Raw genomic sequence first — 14,010 nt, 5'->3', positions numbered from 1 at the left:
ATCTAGAATCTGCACATTGGTTCCAATCAGAGCCCAGGCTAGGACTAGCAACGGTCTGGATTGCATTGGTTCAAATCAGGTCCTGAAATGGATCGGGGGACCCAAGCCCTGCCCTACTAGAAAAATAGGAGATCGTAGCCTATGGTAACTCAGACCATTGACTTCTTTGGTTCAGTCTTTTCTACAGTACCTTGTCAAACAGGGGTCTTTTTCAATCTCACCTACAGATTCCAGGGAATGAAACTGGGATTTTTCAAATGCATGAGAGAGGAAGATTGAGCGTAGAGCATTCATAATTGGAGTTAGCTGACTGAAGTTGCAACCATGGAAGGCCCTCTGGCCATATATTTCGACTGATTTCTCATCCAAATGAAAGTACATCCAGCAGACAGAAAAGATTGTTTTGGGTGTATAGGCAGTTGTAAGGAGACGAGAGAAGCCACAAAACTTCACCTCCATTATCTTGGAATCTAAACCACTGTTTTTCACTGTAAACTTTCCTTGAAGGTCTTCACTTATGCACTGTCAGTCTCTTGAATATATATTACGAACTAATTATCCTTCTGCTTTGCCGAAGACGATGGCCAGGTCCATATGTCCTGGATTTTAATTTGAAGTGTGTGTGTTTAGAAAAGCAAAATTACATTTTGCCTGACCTTTTTGCAACAAAAAAACGTATGCCATTTAAATTCTCATTTGGTCATCTGGAAACCATCTACTCATATTGTTGCGTATTATTTAAATCTCTCAAGGATAAACAGTGCAATTATCAGTGGTTCTGACAATTGTGACGCAGTCTGCTGTTTTATGTTTACAATTCTTCCATCTTCTGCTCACCTTTTCTTGTATTTTCTACTGTCTGGCCAGTCCATGTATCTCCACTGGACAAATGCCATTCTAATGCACTGCACCTGTTAGCTTTCTACTTTCGCATGACAGAGAGAACTTTAAGCTTCTCCTTGGAAAATGCATGGTCACTCAGGCTGTGCCCATTGTCCCTTATACTTTAATCTGCTTAGTAATGCTGGTAAGAGTTCTCACTGCTTTCTCAGCACGAACAGAGATTACAAAGAGATGAACAAAGGAAATCCCAAGAACACTGACACTGGGTTGACACCGGGGCTAGCCTGTTTCACCGAGGAGTCATTGTGCAATATGCCTGTGCCAACGTTGGCTAACCTCAAGGCTCTCTAAGGCAGATAGAAGTAACCATTCATTCTTTTTCACAAGAAACCTCCGAGGTACAACACTGTGATAAGGAATTAAGCTACATGCCTTGTTCTTCTAATTGAGGCAGGGTGGCTCATGTATGTGGCCGATTCACATTTTTGCAGCCTCGAGAGCTCCCTACTAACACATAAAATGGGGAACAGTGGCTCCTGGAAGCCTTCAGAAGCATAACCCATGTTTGAAACAAGACAAACAGTTGTTGGGGTATATGTGTATGTGTAGCTCATAGTGGATTCTGGTGAGGGAAACTGCTAAAATTAAAGGATCTGACAAAGGATTCTGAACATGATTCTGGTGGCTCAGTTTCGAAGTACAAATGCTTATGGTGGCATTCCCAATACCCAGTTCCAAAGGGAAATCTAAAACCTAGTCTTAGCAGCCTCCCTCTCCACCACGAGCAGGTATATTGTGAAACCAATGGCTCTCAATTACCCCTGAAAGACTGAGCCACCCCCAAAATATTTTACATTATATCAAGGTCATTGTACAATACCATTGTTGCTAGGATCCCCTTCTCCCATCCATCTATTACAGGGATTGTGCTGGGCTTGGAAGAATAAGGAAGAATATGATGATATCACGGCCCCTGCTAATTAAGAAGCTCTGGTGCTTTGACCCTAAAAACCGAGGAATGATTGGTTTTGGTTTTGGCTGTAAACTACTCAGAGTAGTGCTCTTCACTAAATTGGGTAGTATAGAAATACTCAAATCAATCGATCGATCGATCGATCGATCGATCGATCGATCGATCGATCGATCGATCGATCGATCAATCAATCAATCAATCAATCAATCAATCAATCAATCAATCAATCAATCAATCAATCAATCAATCAATCAATCAATCAAGGAATTATTCACATTCTTGCTAATAAAAGAGCCCCCTTAATTTGTGTTTCTAACAGTGGAATATACAAAAAGAAAAAATATCCTTAAAAAATCTGTCCATATGGTGGTCATGCATATGATACTTTGGTTCTTCCGATGTTGAACAATAGATTAGGCAAAAGTATTGCCAATCCTTATACACGCTAATGGAATGTATCCAGATTTAGGTTGATCGTTCCTGAGGTCCAGTGAAACCAATGGGACATAAATGGTTGTGGCTAACTTTCCCACAGGAACCGAAATATTTGGACACAACATAGAATGAGTCCACATATCCCAGAGCATGTTGTGGACAGGGTTAGGAGCAGGGAATCCTCACCTCACACTGTCTATATCCTCACAGAAATGAATATATTTTAGCTGGTATCATGGAAGGGGGCACACAAAGTATTCTGCGCTCCTGCCTCAACCTGCTGTTAGCCCAGATATTATTAGCAAAGCATGACTGTGCTGAAAGCTTTCTCACTAACATCTGTGTTATTTGCTTTATTTACATCATTGTAGCTGTCAAAAGTAATAGGAGGTTTTAAATTGGTGCTGTTATTAAGGCCGACATTATTTTTAATAGAATGGTCCCAGCCGAAGCAGCTTCTTTCATGGCAAGAAAACTGGCTTTCTCTCTGGGGGAACGAATTCCCATAGGGAGAGCCAAAATGGTCAGTATTTTGGTGATAAAAGGGCAGAAAAAAAATCTATAGCTCCCTGTTTGCTATGACCAGCAAATACTATTTATTTCCAACCTGTCCCTACAACCAAATTGATGTGCTGTAAATGAGACAATTAAGTGAATCCTTGTTCTCTATGCCAGCCCATTTATATTGCCTTCATTTACTTTGTCAGTGTTCAACCAGCCTCATGGAAGGAATGTAAACACTTCCTTGTCTCAAGAGCGAGAATATGAAGCTACAGAACTTTCCTCCTCACCTAGGAGAACTTGGAGGGCACTCTCAACAAAAGTTGTCACCTTCAAAAGAATGATTTTGTGTGTGTGTGTCAATTGTGGAAGTTAGGATGAAGTTTTAAAATCATACACATCATTTAGATTGTTAGCATCTTTTCCATCAATCAATTTATTATTTATTTAAAATATTTTCCCCACTTTTTTGCTTAAAAAGGACCCAAGGCAGTTTACATCATTAAAATACAATATTAGAAGCCAAAAACAGTAAGTACAGTAGGACCCCTTTATCCATGGGATTAGTATTTGCTGTTTCACTTATCCATGGTCTGAAAATATTAAAAATATTATAAAAGAAAAATCCCCAAAATACATATTTCTATAGTGTAATTACCAGAACTGGCTACTAAAGGGAGCCAGAGACCATGATATTATAATAGTGTTCACTAGAGATGGGGATATTCGTATACGAATACATCCATATAGGTGGAGATAACGAGAGTCCGGCCCCATGGAGCTCGACCCTCATAATCTCTACTTGTGCAGGGGTATTCATATTCATATACAAAATTAATACCTCCATCTCTAGTGTTCACTATTATCTGTGGCTTTCAGCATTTACAGGGGGCTTTGAACTGATCCGCTGCAGATACGGCGTTCCTATTGTATGCAAACACTGAAAAAGATCAAATGAATACCACACTAAAAAAGTTAAACAAAAGCAACACAGAGATGCATTCAAAGCAGTAACATACATTTTTAAAAATCCACTCAATCAACCACTCACTTCATGTTTGTCCTCTCTCTGACTCTCTCTCATTCTCTGTGTTTTTGTGTGTATTGCATCCTTAGTGGAAATGACAACAGGCTCGCACAGATATTTTTTGCAAATTACAGAAAAAATAACCACACAACAATGCCCAGTTCTCAGCACCACAATTTCAAAAAGGTACTGTATTGAGAAGCTGGAACATGTCCACGGGGCCATGACCAAGATCATAAAGGGTCTGGAAATCAAGACCTAAGAAGAATAGCTGACGGAGTTGGAGATGTTTAGCCAGAAAGGGGTAGAATAAGAAGTTTTATGATGGTCATCTTCTAATACTTGAAAGATGGAGCAACCTTGTTTTTTCATGATAGTAAGATCCAAGTGAAAGATTTCAACTAAGCATTGGGAAGAACTTCGTGGCAGTAAGAATTGTCCAACAGTGGGACTAATTTCCTTAGAAGATAGCAGACTCACCTTCGCTGGAGGTTTTTAATTAGAAATTTGGTGGTTATCAGTCAGGATCCTTTATGTGGATCTTCTGCTTTGATAAGGGTTTCGGTACAATTACACTTGCAGTCCTACTTCTAGCTGCACAATTTTATGATTCTATGTCAAGAAGACAAGCTGTCTTACTAAGAATGAGCGGGTTTTCCACTTCAGGGATCATATCACCATATTCATGGTGTTCGTCTTTCCCTTATCACAGCCTTGGTCTGTCACCATGCTGGGAACTGCATATTTCTAGAACAGTCAAAAGCACCCATATTGCAAGAAGGCGGCCTGTAGGTTTTTTTTTCTTTTACATTTAGACCCACTGGCTCCCAATCATGCTTTCATAATCTGGAGGCTAAGAATTCTGTATCACCAAGAACCTGTCACCTCTTGGTGACAGCTCAGAAACACAGCTGGTAATGAAGGGATTCCAGGCAGACCTATTTACCCAGAATATTCTTTATACTAGTGCTCCAGAGTATGCCTTGCCAAAATGCAATTCCAAGTGCTGTGCTGGACTTAAGTGACAAAATTCTGATTCACATAGCCAGGAATCACATTCCTCATTTTTCCAATCTCCAAGCTTTGATACTAACTGAGAAATTGAATTTTGCAACAGGGGTTAGGGGGAGAGACAGCATGGGCAAACCATCCAGGCGGTTGGAAAAAATGCTAGATTTGTGATGGTAGAGTTAGCTCCCCACATGGGATTTTGGGTGCCATTTGGGTATCCAAATCAGGCTATAGCCAGCCTGCATAAGGTTACTGGGGTTTGGGGTCGTTTTGCTTTGTTGTTTTTTTAGCCTACTGAGATGCTGGATTATTGCCTACTTGGAAATAGTATAGCACTGCTTGTCCACAAACGCTTCCTTCCTTCCTTCCTTCCTTCCTTCCTTCCTTCCTTCCTTCCTTCCTTCCTTCCTTCCTTCCTTCCTTCCTTCCTTCCTTCCTTCCTTCCTTCCTTCCTTCCTTCCTTCCTTCCGAATGTTGTAAAAAGCTGATATTACAAAACATCACTAACTCTTAACAATATGAAAACATTCCTGCTGTCACTGGAGGAAATAGAGACTATGATATTTACATCCAGCTTTTCCTCAACAGATAAACTTCAATTTACTGACCAGTTTTTTATTGTTATTGTTATTGTTATTGTTGTTGTTGTTGTTGTTGTTGTTGTTATTATTATTATTATTATTATTATTATTATTATTATTATTACTACTACTACTACTACTACTACTACTACTACTATCTATCTATCTATCTATCTATCTATCTATCTATCTATCTATCTATCTATCTATCTATCTATCTATCTATCTATCTACAGTGGTGCCTCGCATAACGTTTTTAATTGGTTCCAAAAAAAAAACCTTATGCGAAAAAAACTTTATGCGAAACACCATTTCCCATAGAGATGCATTGGAAACCGGTTAATCCGTTCCAATAGGCACGGATTGCCATCCTTAAGCGAAAAAACCCATAGGAAACATCGTTAAACGATACAATGTATCCTCCATTGGAATGTATTGTAGCTGACTCAATATGTTTCAATGGCTTTGCGAAGTCAATTTTTGCAAAATTAAGTGTGTCATAAAAGGGTCAAAAGTGGTTTTAAATGCTTGGATTAGCTTCTGCACCCTCTAAAACGGATGCAAAAGTTAATTTGGCTTTGATCTGACTTTTCGTTAATTAATGGTGAATTTTTTTCCCCCAACTTTTGACAGCTGTCAAAATCTGACAGCTCCATTATTTCCTATGGGGGAAGAAAAAATTCACAAAAAATTAATGAAGACTCAGCAACTGTTCTAAATTCTTGGGTTCGTTAGAGGACCCCCTAAGTTGTGTGCAAACCTGATTTGGCTTTGATCTGAACTTTCGTTAATTTTTTGTAAATTGTTTTCTCCCCCATAGGAAAGCATGGAGCTGTCAGATTTTGACAGGTCCATTGGTTCCTATGGGCCAAAAAACAAAAATTCACAAAAAATTAACGAAAAGTCAGATCAAAGCCAAATCAGGTTTGCACATGTCTTAAGGGGTCCTCTAACGAATCCAAGCATTTAGAACCGTTTTTGACCCTTCTAAGACACTTTTTTAATTGAAAAAAAAAACATCGTTAAGTGAAGCAGGGGACCTAAAACAAAAAACGTTAAGCGAAGCATGGTCCCAAAAACGCTATGCGAAAATCGCCCATAGGGAAAAACGTTATACGAAGCACAATCTGACTCTGAAAAAATAAACGTTAAGCAAAAAAAACGTTAAACGAAGCAAACGTTATGCGAGGCACCACTGTATTTGATTTATACCCCACCTATCTGGACTACCAGTCCACTCTAGGCGGCTTCCAATACAAAATCGGACAATAAAACACAGGCAAGTAACTAAAAGTTCTGCTGTTACATTATGAATGATTACCCATAAATTACACTCCATCAGTTTTCTTCTCAGGCCTAAGACACAGCCATAGCAGTGACATATCTATTTTCTGTAACATCAAACCTAAGATGGAAATCTATTGGAAGTAAATATGAGAAAAAATATTGCTTTCAATAAATCGTTGACACCTTATTCTGGCCATTTTTTATGAGATGAAGAATCATCCTGAGGTTCTGTCATGAGAATGGAGAACTTAGTTGTGTAATTCAACATCAATAAAGTCCATTTTGCATGGAATACAGCTAGATGATTAATACTTCCAAAGTAGGTTTTCTATTGCAGGGTAGTAAATTTGGACTGCTTTTATTAATGGAATAATCAGCCAAATGTTAGATTGAATAATTCAAATAGCACACACAGGTCCTGTTGTTTCCTATTATTGATGTTTGAACAAAACTACAGAACAGAAGAGAGGCAATATTGATTGAAATATAGCCTCTAAGACTCAGTGTTGGTACCTAAAGTGCATTCTGAGTTTGAAGAGGTCAGGGGTGCCAAACAATGACTGACTCAAGTCAATAAGGCCCGTTTACAGCACAGGTAACACTCTGGGCTAATGTAGGTTGGTAGAAGTTGTGAACAATTCCTCAATATAGTCTCTGGGTAAACAGCTGTATCAATAGAAAGAGAGTGAGTGAGTGGGACTTCAGATGCATAGGAAAATAATAATTTCCTCATGGAATTAGAGAACTTTTGGAGTATCTCCCTAGGGAAGAGACTTCCCACATAAAGTTAGATCTATGCTTATATTTCACTTAAAAAAGAGAGGTAAAGGTAAAAGTTCCCCTTGACAATTTGTCCAGTCGTGTCCGACTCTAGGGAGCAGTGCTCATCTCCATTTCCAACCCACAGAGCTAGTGTTTGTCCGAAGAGAGTTTCCGTGGTCACGTGGCCAGCGCGACTAGACATGGAACGCCATTACCTTCCCACCATGGTGGTACCTATTTATGTACTCGCATTTTGCATTTTGTATGCTTTCAAACCACTAGGTTGGCAGGAGCAGGGACAAGCGACAGGGGCTCACTCTGTCACATGGATTCAGTCTTACGTCTGCAGGTCTTCTGACCTTGCAGCACAGAGGCTTCTGTTTAACCCGCTGCACCACCACATCCCCTCAAAAAATAGAAAAGAATAGTAAATTGAAGTGCATTTTGAAAGAGCTATTGTGCTGTAGTGGACAGAATGGGGCCCAGGAGTTCTGTTCAGCCACGGAAACCCACTTTGGAGTGACCATAGTATACCACTCCTTCAACATTAAACATTACTAAATATACAGGGAAGCATTATAATTTGTTATGTTGCTTTCCCAAAATTTGTTATCCTCGATACCTGCAAACTGGCAGAGGTAAGGCATCTAAATAGGTCAGGTCAGAGCTTGGAAGAACAAATAGTGATGGCTGAATCTGTGAATTGTAGCCTGGATCATAACTTTCTAAAATTGTGCTTTACTGCATCCCAAAAGTAATATGTTTAATTGTGTTTTAGCATTGTAACATATCTGCCTTAGTAGTACCTTTTTAAAATAAGTCTCCTTGGGTCCTAGTTTGGGGATATTAAATGAGTAAATGAATGAATAACATAAGAATGTTGCAACTAGTGCCTAAGTTTGTTTTCCCCTCCTCTCTCCCAATGTTTTTTTCCTTTTGTGACAAGCTGAAAGCTCTTCTGCGTTCACTTTACAACTGAAGAGAAAGATTAAAAGCCTTTGAACAAACACGCTTGCTTGAAAAGAACAACTTTTTCTAAGGACCAAATCCCTAAATGGAAAAATGTCAAAGGATATTAGGTCATGTTTAGTGGTGTTATTTCCAGCTAAAACACAATCCTTTCTCATCTAGACTCTAATGCTGTCTTTTTTAATTGATCTGACACAAAAACCTGAAATTTCATTGCCTTAAGATATGTAAGTAAGGCCATACAATCTAAAATATTAATGTTTGCAATTTTGGTTGTTGTGGGTTTTCCGGGCTATTTGGCCGTGTTCTTAAGGTTTTTCTTCCTAACATTTCGCCAGTCTCTGTGGCTGGCATCTGCAGAGAACAGGAGTCAGAACTCGGTCTGTGCTTTGGTGCAGTTTGTTGGATAGTTGAGTATTTATAGCTGTGGGATCAGCTTTTGTCCTTTTCAGGAGATTGGGTGACTATGGTGATCAGTGTGTTTTTTGTTGTGGGTGTATTGTTGTGATAAGGGGGAGAAATGATCTGTCACTGTGATGGATGGATGTCATTAGCTGGTCTTTTGTGTGCAATGATCACTGGTCCTTGTGGCTGGGTAGAGTTTGTTGACCTTTTGTACGCTGCGTTTTTCAGTGCTGGGAGCCAGGCTTTGTTGAGTCCTTTGAAGTGTTATGCTTATAAAGAGCTAACAAAAAAGACCTTTATGTGCCCCACACTAAAAGGAAACCTCAATTCTGTGCCAATTATCAATGTATTTAAGACCTTTAGAAATGATGCAAATTAAGAACTTGCACAACTTATTGTTGCTTCTTGATATTTCCTATATTACCCCCGCCTCCCTGCATGTGTTAATATTGGGAGAACAAAAAGCCATGCAAGACATCAATAATTTCTGCAAATTTTAGGTTGCAATCCTCCAGTTTATGTTCTTGCCTTCACATAGACTAGAAAACTATTCTATGTGACTTTATGTTTGCAAAAAGTTTAAGGCATGCTTAAAGCATGTTCAGTACTGCACTTCTGTCTGTCTTTGCATAGAACTCCAGACCATTCTCAGCCCTGATTATATGCTGCCTTCCTTTGAGACACTAGCGTGGTGGGGCATACTTCAGCTCTCAGCTTGTCCAATTTTATTCTTTAAAAACTGATTTATAGCATTCATCCATTTATGGAGCATATGCTAGAACCTGAGTCAAAATAACCTTGAGACTATTTGCAGTGGTGTGATGCTCATAAAGTTTGATTCTGTAATTTAGGGCTGGATAGCATCTATATTATGGTTAGCATTATGTATTGACTCCATAAAAGAAGCCATGGCCTTGGATTTGCAGGAGCTGAGCAGGGCTGTTGAGGAAAGGACAATTTGGAAGTCACTCATTCATAGGGTTGCCATAAGTCAGAGTTGACTCGACGACATATGACAACAACTAGCATCTGCTGGGCAGATGGTAGACAATTCCTTGTTTGTTTCAGACAGGGGAAAGCAAGGACAATATTACACACTGTTCTTGTATATGTGGCCTCCACCATTTGGTGGGCAGTTAGGACATAATCCACATCCTCCTCCTCCTCATCATCATAATTTCAACTTATATACTGCCCCACAGTGCTAGAGTAACATAATTAAGCAAGCAACACTTTGTCCCCCAGTGAGATGGGTACTCATTTACAGACTCCAGAAATATGGAAGGCTAAGTCAAGCTTGAGCCAGCTACTTGAACCCACTGGGATCAAACTCAGGTTGTGAGCAGAGGCTTGACTGCAATACTACAATTTAATCGCTGTGCCATGGGTCCCAATAAATTAAATTATAGAATTGTTCTATTCTTCTTGTTCTTTCTGCTAATGGGTGAATCTCATGATGATCTCAGCTCACAGCTGCTAACAAAAGTATCCAGCTCATATTAATTCTTAGTTCTATCAGTAGACAATGAAGGAGTTTGGGGGGTGGGGGGAAGCTGTATGCACTTGTAAGTTCCAGCTCTTGAGACAAAAATATGAACATTCAACCTTTTTTAAACTGAGGGTCAGATAACGTAAGAAAGGAAATTTATTTCCTATTCTAACAACATTTCTCTTCTGGATACTTGATTGAGAAATCAGACATGCAGATGAATCCTGTATTACCACCTAATGACCAAACTATAAAAGGAATCTAGCTTTTAAAATGCAGCTCAAGGCATGAGAATAAGCAGTCTTTGAAGTCTTAACTTTAATGACGCATTAACTGGACGGTCTAATTTGGCCTTGTGACACTCCAGACGGTGTGTAAGAGGTCCCCATTCTATGTTCAGTGAAAGCTTGAGAAGGATCTGGAGACCACCAAGCTTCAGTGTTTCAAAAACTGATCTCTGCCTGTCCCATTTCTACCGGGCCTAGGAAGGTGGGGTCTTCTTGACTCATGCTATCAATGTTGTTGCAGATGCTTCTTTAAGGTTTGTGTTTAGGTTCAGATTTATTTTAGGAAAGATGCATATTGCTACTACTGATATTCAGATTTTTTTTAATTTGGTATTTCTTTTTTGTTAAGTCTTAAAGTGAACTGTCAGTGGAGTGCTTCATCAAATAATACATATGTATTACTTTTATATGTTTAGCCTGTTGTATGTTTATTTAGGGTAGTGTAGTGGATAGAGTGACAGATCTAGGTTTGAATGCCTACTCTGTCATGGGAAGTCATGGGGGTGGCTCTGATAAAACTATCTCACCTGCCTTTGAAACTCCTATTAGGGTTGCTGTAAGCTGGATGCAGCTTGACAGCACATAACTCATACTTACTTAAATCCTGAGTTGTAATGGGTTTTTTTTAATTATCTGGCAGTATTACTGTTTTCTATTATGTAACATTTCTGATGTTACTGTAAAGTATTTTGATGAGAGTTTTACCATGGTAAAGTGGCATAAAAATAAACAAGAGGAGGAGGAGGAGGCTGAGGCCAGACTGCATCTTGCTAATTATACTCCCAATGCTGTATGATTACCAGGTGCAGAAGAGAGCAACTCAAATGATGACTGGGCTGGGGCACCTCCCTTATGAGGAAAGGCTACAGTGTTTCAGGCTCTTTAGTCTAGAGTAAAAGGTGCCTGAGAGGGGACCATGATTGAGACATATAAAATTATGCAGGGGATGGATAAAGTGGATAGAGGGAAGCTCTTTTCCTTCTCACACAATACTAGAACCAGGGGACATCCACTCAAATTGAGTGTTGTGAGAGTGAGAACAGACAAAAGAAGATATTTCCTTACCCAGCGTGTTGTTAGTCTGTGGAACTCCTTGTTACAGGATGTGGTGATGGCATCTGGACTAGATGCCTCTAAAAGCAGATTGGGCAGATTCCTGGATGAAAAGTCCATCGCAGGTTACAAGCCATGATAGGGATATATAATCTCCAGGCTTAAAAGGAAGTTACCTCAAAATGTCAGATGCAGGGGAGTGGTATCAGGAGACAGGTGTCTAGTTGTCTCATGTGTTCCCAGAGGCATCTGGTGGGGCCACTGTGAGATACAGGAAACTGGACTAGATGGGCCCTTGGCCTGATCCAGGAGGGCTCTTCTTATGTTCTTATGTATCACTAATGTAGGAGTTGTACAAAGGGAAGACTTTTTCAAATGACTGGCAGCTCAGCTCACCCACAAGAGCTGCATGTATACAAGGGGTGGTGACAGAAGGAGCTACTATCATGGTCATGCCTTTACTGCATCACTAAAAAGTTACTAATAAGGCAAACGTCTGAGGTCTCCAGAGCTCTTGTCAAGGCATAGGTGTTATAAAATTTAGTGGACAGTAAAGAAACAAAGAGAAGAAATCTATCAGTCTCAGTCTCCCCAAATGTTATATCATCTAAGCCTAAAGAGGCCTTAAATGGTTTAGGACCTCGATATCTGGCAGAGTGCCTCCCTCCGATTAGATCAGCCCATCCTATAAGACCATCATAGGCAGGGAAGTTGAGAGTTTTGACCCTGAGAGAAGCCTGAAAAGCAACTACGGTACCATATTTTTCCTTGTATAAGATGCTACTTTTTCCTAAAATAATAACACTAAAATTGAGGGGCGTCTTATACACGGAAGTATGCTGAGAACATGGCGAGAACAAAATGGCCCTTATCTTGCCTTTGTAAAGAGGTTGCCTCCAGTTATGAGGCTTAGCTTCCTACAGTCAGGAGACTTACCTTCCTCCAATCACGAGCCCTTTGGAACTGACGTCAGCTGATGCTGAACAAACCAATTGGAACATATCTCCTTGGAGGTGGAGCCTGTAGGCAGTGCCCAGATTCAACAGGGACTCCTAATGTCCTTGCATTCTGAACCCAGAGGCTGAATACTCCAAGCTAAGTTTTCTTAATTTTTGGGTTAGAAAAGTAGGGGGCGTCTTATAAACGGGGGCATGTTATAAATGGAAAAATACAGTACTAGAAACCGGTTGCCCTGCAACTATGGAACACTCTCTAGCCTGAAATCTGCCTGGCCCCCCTCTCTGGGAGCCTTCAAAAAGCTATTAAAAACATGGCTATTCAGACAGGCCTTCTCGGATCTTAAAACAACATAACACAATAGTGCCTCAATAAATTAATATCCACCATGTTTCCATTTTAATTTAATTTTATTATGTTTTTACTGTGTATTTTTACTGTTACTCATTTTGTATTTTTAATATTTATTTATTTATTTATTTATTTATTTATTTATTTATTTATTTATTCATTCATTCATTCATTCATTCATTCATTCATTCATTCATTCATTCATTCATTCATTCATTCATTCATTTATTTATTTATTTATTTATTTATTTATTTAATTGATTGATTGATTTATACCCTGCCTATCTGGACTACCAGACCACTCTAAGCGACTTGTTGTTATTGATCCTTGTCGCTATGTTACTGTTATTGTTATCTTGTTGTAAACTGCCCAGAGCGGCCTTGGCAGCCAGAATGGGTGGTATAAAAATCAAATAAGAGAGGCTGTGGAAGAGAGAATCCCCTCTAAGAGACCAGTTCCAGGTCAGACAAGAAGGCCTGGGAGAACCCTGGAGGATCCAGAATAATGAGGAGTGGTGGAGGCAAGAGTCATTACCACTGCTGCCGGTGCTGTGGCCACAAGAATCCACATCTGGACAAGAGAACAATCCAGGGGAAAGCCCCTGGATTGTTCAAACAGGAGGTACCCCTTAACTATAGAAAAGCTCCTGGAAACTTTTTCCTCCCTCTGTTGGGGTATGAAGTATTGTTGCAAACAGAATTATGTGCCTGTTGCTTCTGTTGGGCTCCTATTAATAAACATGGGTTGTTTTAAGCAAGAAAATGTATCTGGAGCAGTTTTATGGGGGGGGGAGATCAAGGCCCCCCCTCCAAGAACCTGCACAGAGGGGGTTATCTTTTAAATATGTGATGTGGCAGATAATAATACAGTATCTTCCTTTTAAATAATGACAGCCCCCTTAAGAAGAGAAGTTATTTACGTGTAGGACTGTCTGAAAAATTCAGTGAGTAAGACAGAGTGAGTGTACAACACTAAAGATTCACTTGGAAGAGCTTTGCAAAAGTCAGCCCACTCAAGACTTCCCTTGATTGCTCATTATCACAATTATCCTAATTCCTAAAGTGATCCTGGAGGAAAA

At 39.7% G+C, this 14,010-nt stretch overlaps 1 protein-coding gene across 2 annotated transcripts in view; it reads right to left on the bottom strand.

Moving 5' to 3' along the window:
• Nucleotides 1–14,010, bottom strand: part of KCNB1 (potassium voltage-gated channel subfamily B member 1) — a 220,355-nt gene that overhangs the window by 46,576 nt on the left and 159,769 nt on the right. The gene's annotated exons all lie outside the window — the stretch shown is intronic.

Source organism: Pogona vitticeps, chromosome 4 (genome assembly GCF_051106095.1).
Source record: "Pogona vitticeps strain Pit_001003342236 chromosome 4, PviZW2.1, whole genome shotgun sequence".
NCBI lineage: Eukaryota > Metazoa > Chordata > Lepidosauria > Squamata > Agamidae > Pogona > Pogona vitticeps.
This window is presented reverse-complemented; position numbering and strand designations above follow the sequence as displayed.